We start from the raw sequence: 14,903 nt of genomic DNA, 5'->3' as shown, positions 1-14,903 counted from the left end.
CCTGAGCAATAAATGCATTTTTTTCTCTAATATTTTTTTCATAAGTTAGGTTCAGGTTGAGATGAGGAATAAAAATATGAGGTGATTTGAGGTGTTGCAATATTGTTTGGCAATTAAAAAAAGGGAAAGGCAAACAGAAAATCGTCGTATTTGAAGTATAAAGGACTTTGCACATGAGAGCGACCAACGAATGAACGAATGGACGAACAAACGAGATTTAACACATTTCTACGACTCAATTTCAAACAAAAAATGATTCAAATTATAAGAAACCAATTGATACTAATGTTAGAATACTAAAATTTGCATTTTGTTTGCTAAAATAAGAAAAATTTGTAAAAACAATTTGGTAGTTACGAATTGCAGTTTGGTTGCTACGAATTGTCAAACTCTATTCGCGTTCCACATACCATCCACACTACAACGAATAAATTGTTCGCGCGCGACTTAACCTCAAAATTACTCTTGTTTTTGTTTTCTATTCTGGTCATGGCTGCGGAGAACATGGAGAAAAGGGTAATTACAAATTAAAATTTTACACATTTTTACACATTTTTAAGATTCTACTTCACTTTTTTTTTTTAGTACACATCCCTGAACCCAATTGACAATTCGTCGCTGTCTGCGAATTGAAATATTAACTCATGTGAAAGATATGTCAAAATATGCGACCATCCACAGTTCGCAGTTCGTAGTTCGTAGCTCATGTGCAAAGTCCTTAAGAGCACAAAAGAAAATAGTACTCAGATACGATTACAACTCAAGACCGTTGTGCACATATGTGTTTTTTTTTTTTCTGTCCATAGAAGTAGACCTTGTAGCTCGAGTATCGAGTCTTCCTGGCGCACGTTTTTTGTTTCTTTCTATCAAAAGAATATACCTACGGTTGACGCTAGTCAGTCTGCCTCAACGAGAACGATTCATTAAAAAAACAACACAAAAAATTTACTCAGTAGTTCAGTACCTACTCACAAAAGATCTATTAGAAGAGAAAGAAAGAATAAGGAATATGTACTAGTATCTACATACATACTTGGGTTGGTTTTTTGTTTTTGTTTGTTTGTTTTTTTTTGCAATTTAGTTTGGTTTTTGTTTGCTTGGATGGCGCGATTGAGTAATAATTGTGTGTAGGTATGCAAAAGAATTGTGAATGCATTTTAAGAAAGTAGGTAGGTACCAAAATGAAAAAGGGGCACCGCTGCATACAAAAAAATTACAATGCTACAAACATTTCTCGAAGAAGAAAAGAGATATTTAAGAGATTTAACGGATTTAGAAAGACAAGATTTAGTTCTTTTAGAAACCGTTACAAATTTATTTATAACAAATAAACAAATGCTAAGAAATAACCTCGAAAACTGATAAAAAGCGGCATTTTCGATATTCTAACGGGATTATCTCAAAAACGTGATGTGATAAAATTTTTTGACTTCGGATTCGAGCTCAGCACCCAAAAAAACCTATAGAAAAGTATATCTTGGTGTCTGTAACAAAAACCTTGTTGACCAGTGTTATCTATAAATCAAAAACAGCGGAAACGGAGAACATTCAAATGTCTGGTTAGTCTTTGATCCATATTGCAGAACCAAATTAAATACCTTACTACCTACTAAATTGGAAAAAAGGAAATAAATTCCTCCTTTATTTAGTTCTTTTATTTTTCATGTCTTGTAGATAAACGAAAGGAATTACACATTCTAATTTTGTTGTTGTTTCGTTTGTGTAGAGTTAAGAAAATTACTAATTTAACAATAAAATTATTTAGTGGAGTAACTGAAGCTAAAAAATGTTGTAAAGGGCGGAAACAGATCCGATATTCATGATCTTTTCTTACAAACGTCGGTAATTTAAAAATACTCTTATCTCTATGAAAAATTGCTTGACAAATTGCACTGCTTCCGTTTTGCTTTTAATATTTAAATTACTTAAGACTTTAATTTGTGTTTTGTTGGTTTTTTTTTCAAAAAAAAAATGATATGAAAAGATTGCCAGAGTTGTTTGAAGACATTATTAAAGCGACAGAAGCAATTTTCTAACAAATTGACAAATTTCAAAATCAAGTTTACGGAAATTAAAAGCAGTGTATTTGAGAAACTGTTCCCCAAACTCAGAATATTGAACTTATCTTTCATTTCTTTTAATATTTAGTAGGTACAGAAGAACGGTCACGTAGTGAGTAATTACAGTGAAATTTAAACCCATAAAATTATGAAAATTATTATAAGATACCTAAACCATAAAAAATGATTTAGTTACAACTAATCAATTTAATTCAGATGATAATTTAATACATAACATTTATTGATTCTGCATCAGCTACTAAGTACATTGATCAACAATATTTTTTTCGCGCAATATTCTTATATTATATGCATACAAAAGTGATTTATGCAGGGTGATTCAGGAGTAATGTGCCAAAAAGCTAGAGCGTGTAGGTTAGGTCGAGACAAGAAAAACATCGTATGGAAGGGAGGGTCTATTCCCTTTGTTTAGCGGGGAGGGGCAATTTAAAAAAAAATTGAATTATTTTGGAAAAAAAATTATTCAAAATCAAAGGTTATACTAATAATAACGTGTTCCACCTTTTTGTAAAGCCAAAACCCTAGTCTTTTACAAATATTTTAAACAAAGCCATTTTATGGCACAGTTTTTGAAAAATTAATTTTTATATTAAAAATTAAAAAAAAAAAAATTTCAAAGTAATTTTTTTCAAAATTTCATGTAATTAAGTACTAATTTAGTTTTTTAAATTCGATGCTCTTATTCATTTAACAAAAACAAAGAACCAAATTGAAAAATATTTTGTGATTTTCGAAAAATTAACAAAAAACTAAAACTACTTTTTTCTCATAAACCTCTTTATTTTTGGTTTTTACATGGCTGGACTTGTTGATAAATTAATTTATGAAACATTAACCATTCGTCAACTATTTTTTAAACATTTAGACTTAATTAAGGATACAATAAAGTGATACCGTATTGGATTAATCCTGAATTGATCAACTTTTTTCATTGATAACACCTGAAAACTTACCTGAGAATTTTTCTTACTATGTCTGGGGTGCTCGTCCATGTAAAAACAAAAAATAAAGAGGTTTTTTAGAAAAAAGTAGTTTTGGTTTTTTGTTAATTTTTCGAAAATCACAAAATATTTTTCAATTTGGTTTTTTGTTTTTGTTTAAAAATGAATAAGAGCATCGAAATTAGTACTTAATTACATGAAATTTAAAAAAAATTACTTTGAAATTTTTTTTTCAAAATTTTTATTTTAAAAATTAATTTTTCAAAAACTGTGCCATAAAATGGCTTTCTTTAAAATGTTTATAAAAGACGTTGTGTTACACCCCCCCCCCCCCCTCCCATACGATTTTTTTCTTGTCTCGACCTAACCTACACGCTCTAGCTTTTTGGCACATTACTCCTGAATCACCCTGTATAATTGAATATGAATGAAAAAAAGTTTCAAAAAAATTCAAAAATTTTTGAGAAACCCGACCTTTTCTATAAAAGGTTTATGTTGGTCCTAAAGCAAATTTTCCCTCTACGGAATCACTCTTAGTTACCAATTTTCAAGTAGGAAAATCGCTACAGATCGAGATAGAGGCAGACAGTCAAAATTATTGCGAGACCCAATCTTCGCTTTTTGTTATCTCGAGTTCGATTTTTTTACGAATTCTTAAACCGCAAGTAAAATAAATTGCACGACTGGGGTCGCACGTACTTGCTCTTATGCTTAAAGTAACTATAATGTTAAATATTCAAGAAATTTAAAATTCGATATTTTGAAGAAATTTCATAAGTAGTATAAAAAAATTAAATCTGTTTTTATAATTAATAAAACTCCGTTTTAAAATATCTTAAAAAAAAAACAAATATGCCATTTTATTTCTCGTATAAAAAGGAATTTTTAGAAAAAAAATTTTGAAAATTGTAGGAGCCGTTTTTTAAAAAAATAATTTTTTATATATAAAATTTTTTTAACATTTTTCAAAAAAAAAGTTGGTATGCCATTTTGAAGAAATAATTAATTTACACATAAAAACTAAATTTCAAAATTTTTCATTGATCCGTTTTCAAAAAATTGATTTTTCAAAAAAAAATTTTGAAATATTTTTTAAAAAACCAAAAATGCGTTTTTTGAAAATTTTCTAAAATTTTAATATTATCTTTACTTACACACTTTTGTATAAAAATTTTCATTTAAATCGGGTTAATTTTGTACGAGATATTCAGAAACGAAAAAAACTGTTCTATGACAGGTACCGTTAATAACGGTACAAAAAATATTTTTTTTATTTAAAAAGTTGGCCCTTATGTGTAGTATTACACACAAAAATTTTAATCAAAATCGTTAGAGCCGTTTTTGAAAAAAATTAACTTTTCTATTTCCGTTATATGGCAGGTACCGTTAGTTTTGGTCATAAAAAAAAAATTTCGATTTCCCCTCTAGGGAATCACCAAAAACTGCTAACTACCAAGTTTGAAGAAAATCACTTCACTCGTTTAGGCTGCAGCTCCAGATAGAGACAGACGGACAGACAGACAGACAGACAGACAGAATTGCCGGACCCACTTTTTTGGCATTCTCCATCATCGTAATGTCATGTAAAATTGTTATCTCGAGTTCGATTTTTTTTACGAATCCTAAACTTGCCCTATAGTACCTATATCGCAAGTAAAACTGAGTTTAAATTTAAAAGAATATTTTTTGGAAAAAAAAAAACGTTTATTGCAACTGAAAAAAAATGCATCAATAAAAAAAATTGTATAAGGTACACCAGAAAAATATTTTCATTAAAAAAAATAATTATTGCAACTGAAATTGTAAGAAGTTCGACGAATATTAAAAATTAACTATTTATTGCCCACACTTTGCATTGATTTGTTTTTTCTATGGAGAATTTTTTTTTATTTGCAATAGGTACAATTTTTTTTAAGGCAAAATATTGTTTTTGTCAATAAAGATGGTGCAATAGTATTTTTTTAATGCGAAACAATATCACGTTGCAGTAAATATTTGTTTTAAAAAAGATTTTTTACAACCCTGATTTTTTTTCTTGCTTCCATCAAAAAAATAAAGTTCATCTAAGAACTTGCTTACCAACCTATCCATCTACCAAAATTTTCACAGATTTAAGCGACGCATACACACCAGACACCACACTTGTGTGAACACCGGAGCGAACACGCAAGTATCTTGTCTATGGGCCGCCTTATGCACGCAGACGTCATGTCGCCCAACGACATCGGCTTAATGTAGGTATAAGCAGATACGCACACTATGCTCATGTTCATATTTCACCAACACTCTGCACCTCATATCATGTATGTCTATATGTCTACACACAATTGAACAATCTGATCGGTGCCCAGTGCCCATGAAATCTCAAAATCAGCCGACACTCTCTTATAAAATATTTTCAATTACATACAGCTTATGTACATATCGTCGGCGTAAAGCAAAATTGTTCTTAGTCCTTAAGGAATCCTATGTACTTAGAACAATTTTGCTTTACCCCGACGATGCATACCTATTTGAAATATTTCACAGCAGCTGATTGCTTGGAAAGTCAAAGACGAATTGAAATCACGTCTATCTACCCACTTGGTTGCACTCCTTTTTTTATTTTCGCGGGAGAGTGAGTAAGGTCATGGTCGTAAGAGATCCTTTTTATTGTTCTCTTTTTAAATTAAAAAAAAGCTTTTTTGTCGGCTGAAAAATTCTCTTCTCCTTTTTGATTCCAATTTAAAAAGCTCTTGTCGGCTGAAACGTGTCGGCTGGAAAAAATTTTGATGACAATTTTTTTGTATGGAATGCGATATCTGTATATAATTGTTTGTGCTCATACGCTCCCCAAATTTGTGATGCGTAACAAAGAGTTGATTTAACCAATGAATCAAATATTTTATATTTTTGCGATAAACTTATTCTCTTGTTTGAAAACACATTTTTCCATGAAAAGTTGATCAAACTCTGAGAGCTTTTGGCTTTTTCTGTTAGATGTTGTTTGAAATCTAAGTTTGAGTTCAGTTTAACTCCCAAGTATAGGAGGTGCCACTCCAAACTGCTGCAGTAGTATCCGTGTACATATTTTTAACCACATTAATGAATTTTGAGGATATGCCAATTTGAGAGAGCTTGTAGAAAAGCGCATTTCTATTAACAAGGTCAAAAGCTGCTTTGAAGTCGACAAAAAATGAATATACTTTTTTGGTCCTAGCATAAAACGCTTTGACAATGGATGAAAGTGTAAATATGTATCTGATCAGTCGTTGAATAATTCTTTCTAAAGCCAGCTTGCAACTCTGTTAGAATACTTTTCATTTCGACCCACTTTTCCTGCCTTTTTATCAAAACACCACAAAATATTTTTGAAATCACATTCATGAAAGAAATCCCTCTATAATTTTCCACAACGTCAAAACAGCCCTTTTTGTGTATTGGAAATATCACAGATTTTTTGAATGAGGAGGGTATTTCGGCTGTAGAGAAGATTTTTTTAAAGAGAATTGCAGGTTATTCCAAAATGAAGGTGTTGCATTTTTAAAAAATTCGTATGGGATACCGTCTTCCCCTGGAGCCTTTCCATTTTTCGCATTAAATATCACGGATTGTATTTCATCAATTGATAAATCAGCGTCTAAAGTTTCATCAAGATATAGTGGTGCAGCATAGAAGAAAGTCACATTAGCATCGTTGGAAAGAAGAAGTCTAAAATGTGCTGCAAGATCTTCAGCAGATACACCTACGCCAATCTTAAAACTCATTCCATTGATTTCCCTTGCGATTTTCCAGAATTCTTTCGAGTTCTGTATTCGATTTAATGTTAAGGCTTGTTGATTTTCAAATTCGATTTTCTTTTGAAAACACAAGTTTTTGTAATATATATTACTTTCTACGTACCAATTTTTTATACAATCATTATTTGTAGATCGCAGGGCCCGAAGAAGGGCAAATGTTTTAGTTCGTGCTTTCCAGCAGTCTTTATCGAACCATTTTTGTTCAAAAGATACTTTCTTCGTGCCTGTGGTTTTGTTTGGAGCGGCGCACTGTGGTCTAGAACGCTATTTTAGCAGGAATTAATTAAAAAGTCAACTTCTTCAAATATTGCTCATTTTAGTCTTATTCGATAGATAAATGGACTAGCTATAATTGTTCATTCAAAATTGAGGTCAAAGCATTCATTGGATACATAAAAACACAATCGAAAAGCAAGTTTTCGAAAAAAAAAAACAAAAAAGTCCACTTTTTCCTCTATCCAGATATTCGTTTACTGAGTTTGTTTTAACGAATCGATTGTGAAAATTTTGCTAGTTTATCAATAAGTGATATATCCTAATATAGTATTTGCTATTAAATTGTAATTATATTGAACTTTTGTTTATAAATTTTAAGGTAAAGTATGTTACTAGCATCGATTTCATATAAAACGAAAGTTCCTAAGCTTTAAAAAAAAGGCACGCGTAGGCACACTATAGAAATAATTTTAAAAAGTAGCTAGCCTATATGGCATTTTGTTTTTTATAAAACTATGTCCTCAAGAGCAAACTTTTTTCGCTGTAACTCTGAAAGTATAGTGAGAAAAATGTTTAAAAAAAACCACTTATGATGAAAAAAAACGTGTTGAATGTTTTCAAATAACGGTTTTTTTATTTGCATTAACATTTTACCTTCCCTATTTAGTAAAAACAACTTTTGTAAGCGTTCAATGACACCATTTTCATGTTTGATGCGTTCAAACTTCAAAAAACTCATTTTTTTGTTTTTTATACCAATAAAATCTGTTGTAAATTGGAAAACCTTATTTAACATAATGTTTCGTTTATTTTTGTTGTTGGTCTTATCTTTAGTGTCTGTTGTACCATAAAATTATCATTATTATATCATTCGACATCATCTTAATGGCTTTAACTGCAACTTTAGATTATTTCGAGAATTTCTATAATTAATTCCAGCTAAAAAAGCGTTCTAGCCCACAGTGCGGCGTTTTGAATAGACTCAGTAAGTTGATTAGATAGTGCATCTGTGGACTCTGTATTCAGCCCGTTTAAAAAGAAACCATCTAATTCACGTTGATAATATGCTTTTTGTTCGTTTTTCCAGTGAAGACGAGGACGTTCACTACAATAGGCATGTCATCCGAAAAGGTCTCGCATACAACTTCGAATTTATGGATCCTTTCGATCCAGTCATTGTTAATGGCACAAAAGTCGATGACAGATTTTCCTTGTCCCCCAATGAAAGTGAAGTGTCCCTGCATATCACCTTCCGTACTATCTAATCATATAATTGCAGTAACTGAAGAAGATCTACTCCATTTTTATTACAAATTACGTCCGCTGAGTTCCTGCTAGCGAGAGACCTCCCCAAAAACCTGAGGTGAAAAACAGAAAATTGTAAGGCAAAAGGTGGAAACGAGCTTTTAAACCATGTGAAGGGTTTCTTTATTGTTATGGACTATGCTTTAGGAAATGATTCATGGGCATATTAGCAAGAAGTCGTTTTTAGTTGTAAATATAATCAGGGCATGAACAAAATTTTTGATTTCTTACACATTTTTTTAATGAAAACATTTAAAAGCTGAAAACCATATAATTTTCCATGATATCCACGAACGATCTATCATAACTAATAGCTGTTCTTTTCTTTGTAACAAACCTGTGTGGAGGAAATTTATTTTAATTTTTAAATTTTTTTTAAAGCTAACTTTTGCTTTCAAAGATCACATTTCTAAAATTCAAATTAATCATCATCGATATATCGAAACTTCAAACATTTCTGAATTATTTTCGTATTTTTAGTACAGTTGAACAGAATATTGTAAAAATATAGGTAATTTTTTTTCCGATTTTTATAAAAACATGCAACTGCAATCGGAATGTAAAATGTAGTATGGTCAACGTTGATTCAATTTTGAATAAAAATACATTCTTAAATGATGGTCTTCAACGCAAAATCATTCCGAAAAACAGTTAAATAAGTGGTTTCCGTTTATTTTAACAAGGTTGAAGTTTCACACAGTGTAGAACGGTTATTAGCTTCTAACTTTGTTTAAAATGACAACCTCAATAATTTCAACAGATTTTTCTTAAACAAAAGCTTTGATTGTATTAATTAAAAATTTAATATAGAAAAATTTATTTTTTGGATTAAGATATCAATTTACGAAAACGGGACATTTTTTTTTTCTTAGTTTTAATTTGGTTAAATATTTAGCCGAGGATAAGTTTTTGACATTTGTATCTTCGTCACGAGGAAAATAAAACACAGCTAAAGTGTTTGTTAAAAATATTGATTTTGCCTAATATAATGTTGCATTACTTTCCCATTTTTATTTATTTATTTTCAGTTTTTGATTATTTATTAATAAAATACATTAATCCTTCTGCAAATAATATATCCTCTGAAGATACAAATTTAACAGGGTCACAGAGCAGGGTAAATGTTTGACAGGTGAAAATTTTTTTTTATTCAAAAATATTGTCAAAAATTTAACCTCGGCTAAATATCATCTCTTTTTAACTCTTTTTAATGTAAAATTCGTTTGTTTATTTACTTTTTGTAAGAGAGCTATTTTTTGTAAGCTATATTTTTTGTAAGCTATGTATTTAATTTTGTATAAGCGAGTTGTTTTTGTTTTTAAATGTCATTTTCAGCTTTGTTCGTTTCATTTTGTTTTATTAAACTCGCGCTGAAGATGAACTTTCAATTTAAGGTTCGAAATGCATTCGATAAAATAATAAATATTTAAAAACTAAATTTCATCTGTGTTTTAATATTTTGTTATCGATTTTTTGCGGTCAATAAGAAATAAAATTCTATTCTATAATAAATTATAACGACTACAAATTTTACGTTCTTTTAACATTCGGTGATTAAATATCGAATATATTTTCGTATAAGTTTTTAAAGTTAAATTTGATAAGAAAAATTTTTTGAATTTCTTTTCAAATAAAAAAGTTTTTATATTTTGAAATTTCAATGATTATAATCGTCTGTTTCAAGACATTTTTTATTGAATTTTAAAATATTTAAACAACAGCGAAAACAAACTATGAGAAATTAAGCTAGAACTATAAGAAAGCCATTAGGATAAAGATAAGTATAAAATTTAAATATATAAGCAATTTTTAAAACATTTTTTCTTAGAGTCCTGAGGAAGATTATAAGCACAATCGAAACGTTGACAAAAGAAAAAGTAAAATCAAAATACGACCTGTAGCCAACGAAGAAGATAACATTCATTAAATAAAGAAAGGTCAAGTAATAAGGAAAAATTTATATTTTTCGCAATCCAATAAATTAATTTTTCTATATTTAACTTTTAATTAATACAATCAAAGCTTTTTTTTAAATCTGTTGAAGTTGAGGTTGTCATTTTAAACAAATTTAGAAGTTAGTAACCTTTCTACACTGTGTGAATCTTGAACCTAGTTAAAATAAACAGAAACCACTTTGATTTAACTGTTTTTCGGAATGATTTTTCGTTGAAGGCCATCATTTTCAAATGTATTTTTTTTTCAAAATTGAATCAACGTTGACCATACTACATTTTACATTGCGATTGCAGTTGAATGTTCTTATCAAAATCGCAGGGACCGGTTTGGAGAAAATTACCTATATTTTTACAAAGTTCTTACGTGGAAGGTACCTTAATTTATGGTTCAACTGTACTAAAATACGAAAATAATTCAGAAATGTTTTTCTTCCACATTCGTATTTTGAGTAGAACTGACCTGGTGTCCTTCACTTAAAAAAAAAACTTTGAAGTTTCGATTACATCGATGTTTCCAAAAGCGATGTTTTCAATATCATTAATTTTTTGCGGAAACATAAAACCATAAATATTTTTTTCTATAAAAAAGTACCGGGTAAAAATAGTATAATTATATGGTTAATACGCATTTTAAGAAATGTGATCTCTGAAAGCAAAATTTAGCTTTAAAAAGAAAAAAAATTTCAAATTAAAAAATACATAGGTATGTTTAGGATGAAATAAATTTCCTCCACACAGGTTTGTTACAAAGAAAAGCGTATATCTTCTTAAACCAAAATATCAAATTATGTACCTAAGTTATTGCGATTATGTAGTTATGATAGAGCGTTCGTGGATCGAGATACATGTAATCATGTAATAGTTATTATATCATGGAAAATTATATGATTTTTCAGGTTTTAAAAGTTTTCATTAAAAAAATGTGTAAGAAAACAAAAGTTTTTTTTCATGGCCTCATTATATTTACAACTAAAAACGACTTCTTGCTAGTATTTCCTAAAGCATAGTCATAACAATAAAGAAACCCTTCTTATGGTTTAAAAGCTAATTTCCACCTTTTGCCTTATAATTTTCTGTTTTCCATCTGAGGTTTTTAGGGGGGGGGGGGGTCATGACCCCCAGGACCCCCCCCCCCCTAGATCCGATACTGCTTGAACCAGTGCTAAACCCCAGCTTTAACACGTATTTCAAAAAATAAAAGTTGCTGAACCAGAGATTAAATATTTTTTTCAATGGCCCTAAGCTTTCTGCACCATTTTTGAAGGTTTTTTTATTCCGGGAAACCATCACAAAATAAAGAAACACTTAAGGCATTGTGTGAATCGAATTAAAACTTTTACTTTGATACATTTTTATTTTTCCATTGGGAATAAACGATGGCCGGTTCATGAACATGTCTTGGAAAAATCTAATGGACCATCGCTGCACCACATCCGCGACACTTTTTGACCGCCGCGCCTACGCTGCAGCACTTTGAAAAAATGAAAAAATATGGACAAAATTCACTGTACCAACGCAAGGTTGTCCAAAATGACTTATCTCGTTGCAAAAATCATAACTTTTGAACGGATTGAGGTAACGGTACAGTTTTTTTTAATTTGAAGGAAATTTCCAGGGCTGTTACACCAATGAATTTCAAGAAAATTGTTTTACAGGGTGTTTAGGAATCATCGACCGAAAACAGATTTTCTTTAAAAAAAAAATACTTAAATTAAAATTGGTATGCCATTTTGTAGAAATCACTAATCCACATCTAAAAAAAGTTGAGATAACATTTTTCCATGATATTACGATGGTAGAGAATGCCAAAAAAGTTGGTCCCGGAAGTCCGTCTGTTTGTCTGTCTGTATAAGGATCTACAGCCTAAGCGGATGGACCGATTGACTTCAAATTTGGTACGTAGCATTTTTTGGAGACCCTCCAGAGGGGTTTTTGGAATTAATTTTTTTGGACCAAAAATAACGGTACTTGTCATACACGAATTTCAGTAAAGTTGTAATTGCTCAAAAACGGCTCCAATGATTTTGTTTAAAAAATTTAAATGTAAGTTTTAAGACAAGGTCTAACTTTTAATGAAAAAACTTTTTTTGGAAAATCATTATTAACGGTACCTGCCATAGAACGGTTTTTTTTTAAATCCGATATTCTCGGAACCGGCTTATTCGATTTCAACGAAACTTTTTGTGAAGAAGCACTTATATAACTCAAATATAAGCCAAAAATAAAATTTCGAAAAAAAATAATTTTTGGATTTTTAAAAAAATTTTGAAATTTTTTTTTTGAAAAATAAAATTTTCGAAAACGGGACATTGTATTTTTTTGAAATTTTGCTGTGGATTAGTAATTTCTTCAAAATGGCATACCAATTTTAATTTAAACATTTTTTTAAGAAAATCTGTTCCTTCTGCCTTCATTTTTTTTTTCAAAGTACAAAATCTCGGCAGTGCTCAAGCATGCGCAGCTAAATATTTTTATTTTGGCTCAAAAATTGGTTGGTTCACATACCCTATACGGCTTAATGCATGGACTCGAATGGATTTTTAACGGTACCTCCCATAAAACCGTTTTTTTTTAAATCCGATATTCTCCGAAACGGCTCATTCGATTTCAACGAAACTTTTTGTGAAGAAGCACTTATTTAACTCAAATATAAGGCAAAAATAAAATTTAAAAAAAAAAATAATTTTTGGATTTTTAAAAATAATTTTTTGATTTTTAAAAAAATTTTTAAATTTTTTTTGAAAAATAAAATTTTCGAAAACGGGACATTGTATTTTTTTTAAATTTTGGTTTTAGATGTGGATTAGTGATTTCTACAAAATGGCATACCAATTTTAATTTAAATATTTTTTTTTTAAGAATATATGTTTTCGGTCGATGATTCCTAAACACCCTGTAAAACAATTTTCTTGAAATTTATTTGTGTAACAGCCCTGGAAGTTTCCTTCAAATTAAAAAAAAAACTGTACCGCTACCTCAATCCGTTCAAAAGTTATGATTTTTGCAACGAGATAAGTCATTTTGGACAACCGTTCATTCAAACATGACTTGGTCCTTCTCGTCGGTAGTTTTTTTTTTTATTTTCCAAAATTCCAAAATTATGTATCATGGTGCGGCGAATTTTTCATACAAAATGAAATAGTGCGGACGTGCTGCAGTCGTGGGGCGGCGGGCGTGCACCGAATTTTTCATTCAAAACGATGATTATTAGGTTAAACAAAATTCAGTAAAAATATTGTGAACATATCTTTTGTAGTTCGAGAAAAATAAATTTAAACGTATGAAAACGGCAAAAATTTCAAATAAAAATTTAAAAAATTAAAATTTTTGATTTATACACACATTTTTGAATGCAATATTTGTAAAGAATTAAAACCCAATAAAACTTCATTTAATAGGTATTGTGTGATAGGTGGTGTACTTTGAGAAGAATAAAATAGAACGTAAAACCAAAAATTACGAAAACAGGGGGGTCATTCCGTAATTTTGAAAACGATAATCGAATCGATGATAATCGTTTTACAGTTTGAGAATCTTTAAAGCTATTTTAAGTCAATTCTGATTCAATATTTTCTAAATAGTTAATAAGTAAAAGTTTTCGTATCCTCATAGAAGTCGTGTTAGTCTAGTTGATTTAGTAGTTGCCTCTTGCTCGGGTGTCCGAGGTTCGATTCCAGAAACTGAAATTGTTTTTTTTTTTTAATTTTCTCAATAATCGTCAATAAATATTTTGACTCGTTTTACTTCTACATTCAAGAAAAAACCTTACACGTACACGAAACTTCAGAATCATGCCCATGATTTGAACAACGCTCATGTCATGTTCAAAAAACGAGATTCTTCGACAAGATGTGTGTGTGGGCATGGATTTTTCTGCCTCCATTGAATTTTTTCAAGACATGTTCATGAACCGGGCATCGTGTGATAAAAGTAAGATCACGATTTGTGATCCTAACACAGAGTCTCCACTGGGCATGAACGATGCCCTGTTCATGAACATGTCTCGAAAAAATCCAATAGAGGCAGAAAAATCCATGCCCACACCGACATCTTGTCGAAGAATCTCGTTTTTTGAACATGACATGAGCGTTGTTCAAATCATGGGCATGATTCTGATGTTTCGTGTACTGCCGTACTAAGCAAAAAGGGCGCATGAGCCAAAAATCCAAAATTGAGTTAAAGGCATATTTGAAATCCTGAAACAATGCCTCATTTATATGTAAACTAAAAACAGCGCATTTCCAATTCCAAGTGGCTCAAAATAGTCAATGAAGATGAGCACAACGATATTACTCCGCTGTATTCCTCAATAGAAAAAAGCATTTATTACTAACTCTAAAAATTAAAAAAAAAAATTAGATACGCATTCGGGAAGCTTGAACAATATAAAATTATTGTGCAAACTAAAAATTATAATTTTCATACTACAAGTTGCTTAAAATCATTTTTTAAATTGAGCGCACTTACAATTCTCAACCTTTTCCCCTGTCAGTAAAATGCATTTATCTCAAAACTACAAAAATGGATATGCGCCCTTTTTGCTTAGCACGGCAGTGTACGTGTAAGGTTTTTTCTTGAATGTAGAAGTAATACGAGTCATTTTACCTCTACATTCAAGAGAAAACC

The 14,903-nt window shown here is 30.2% G+C and overlaps 1 protein-coding gene across 1 annotated transcript in view; it reads right to left on the bottom strand.

The window, feature by feature from the left end:
- Positions 1-14,903, bottom strand: part of LOC129906886 (xanthine dehydrogenase) — a 148,849-nt gene that overhangs the window by 51,572 nt on the left and 82,374 nt on the right. The window lies entirely within an intron of this gene.

This window comes from Episyrphus balteatus, chromosome 1 (genome assembly GCF_945859705.1).
Source record: "Episyrphus balteatus chromosome 1, idEpiBalt1.1, whole genome shotgun sequence".
Lineage (NCBI taxonomy): Eukaryota > Metazoa > Arthropoda > Insecta > Diptera > Syrphidae > Episyrphus > Episyrphus balteatus.
This window is presented reverse-complemented; position numbering and strand designations above follow the sequence as displayed.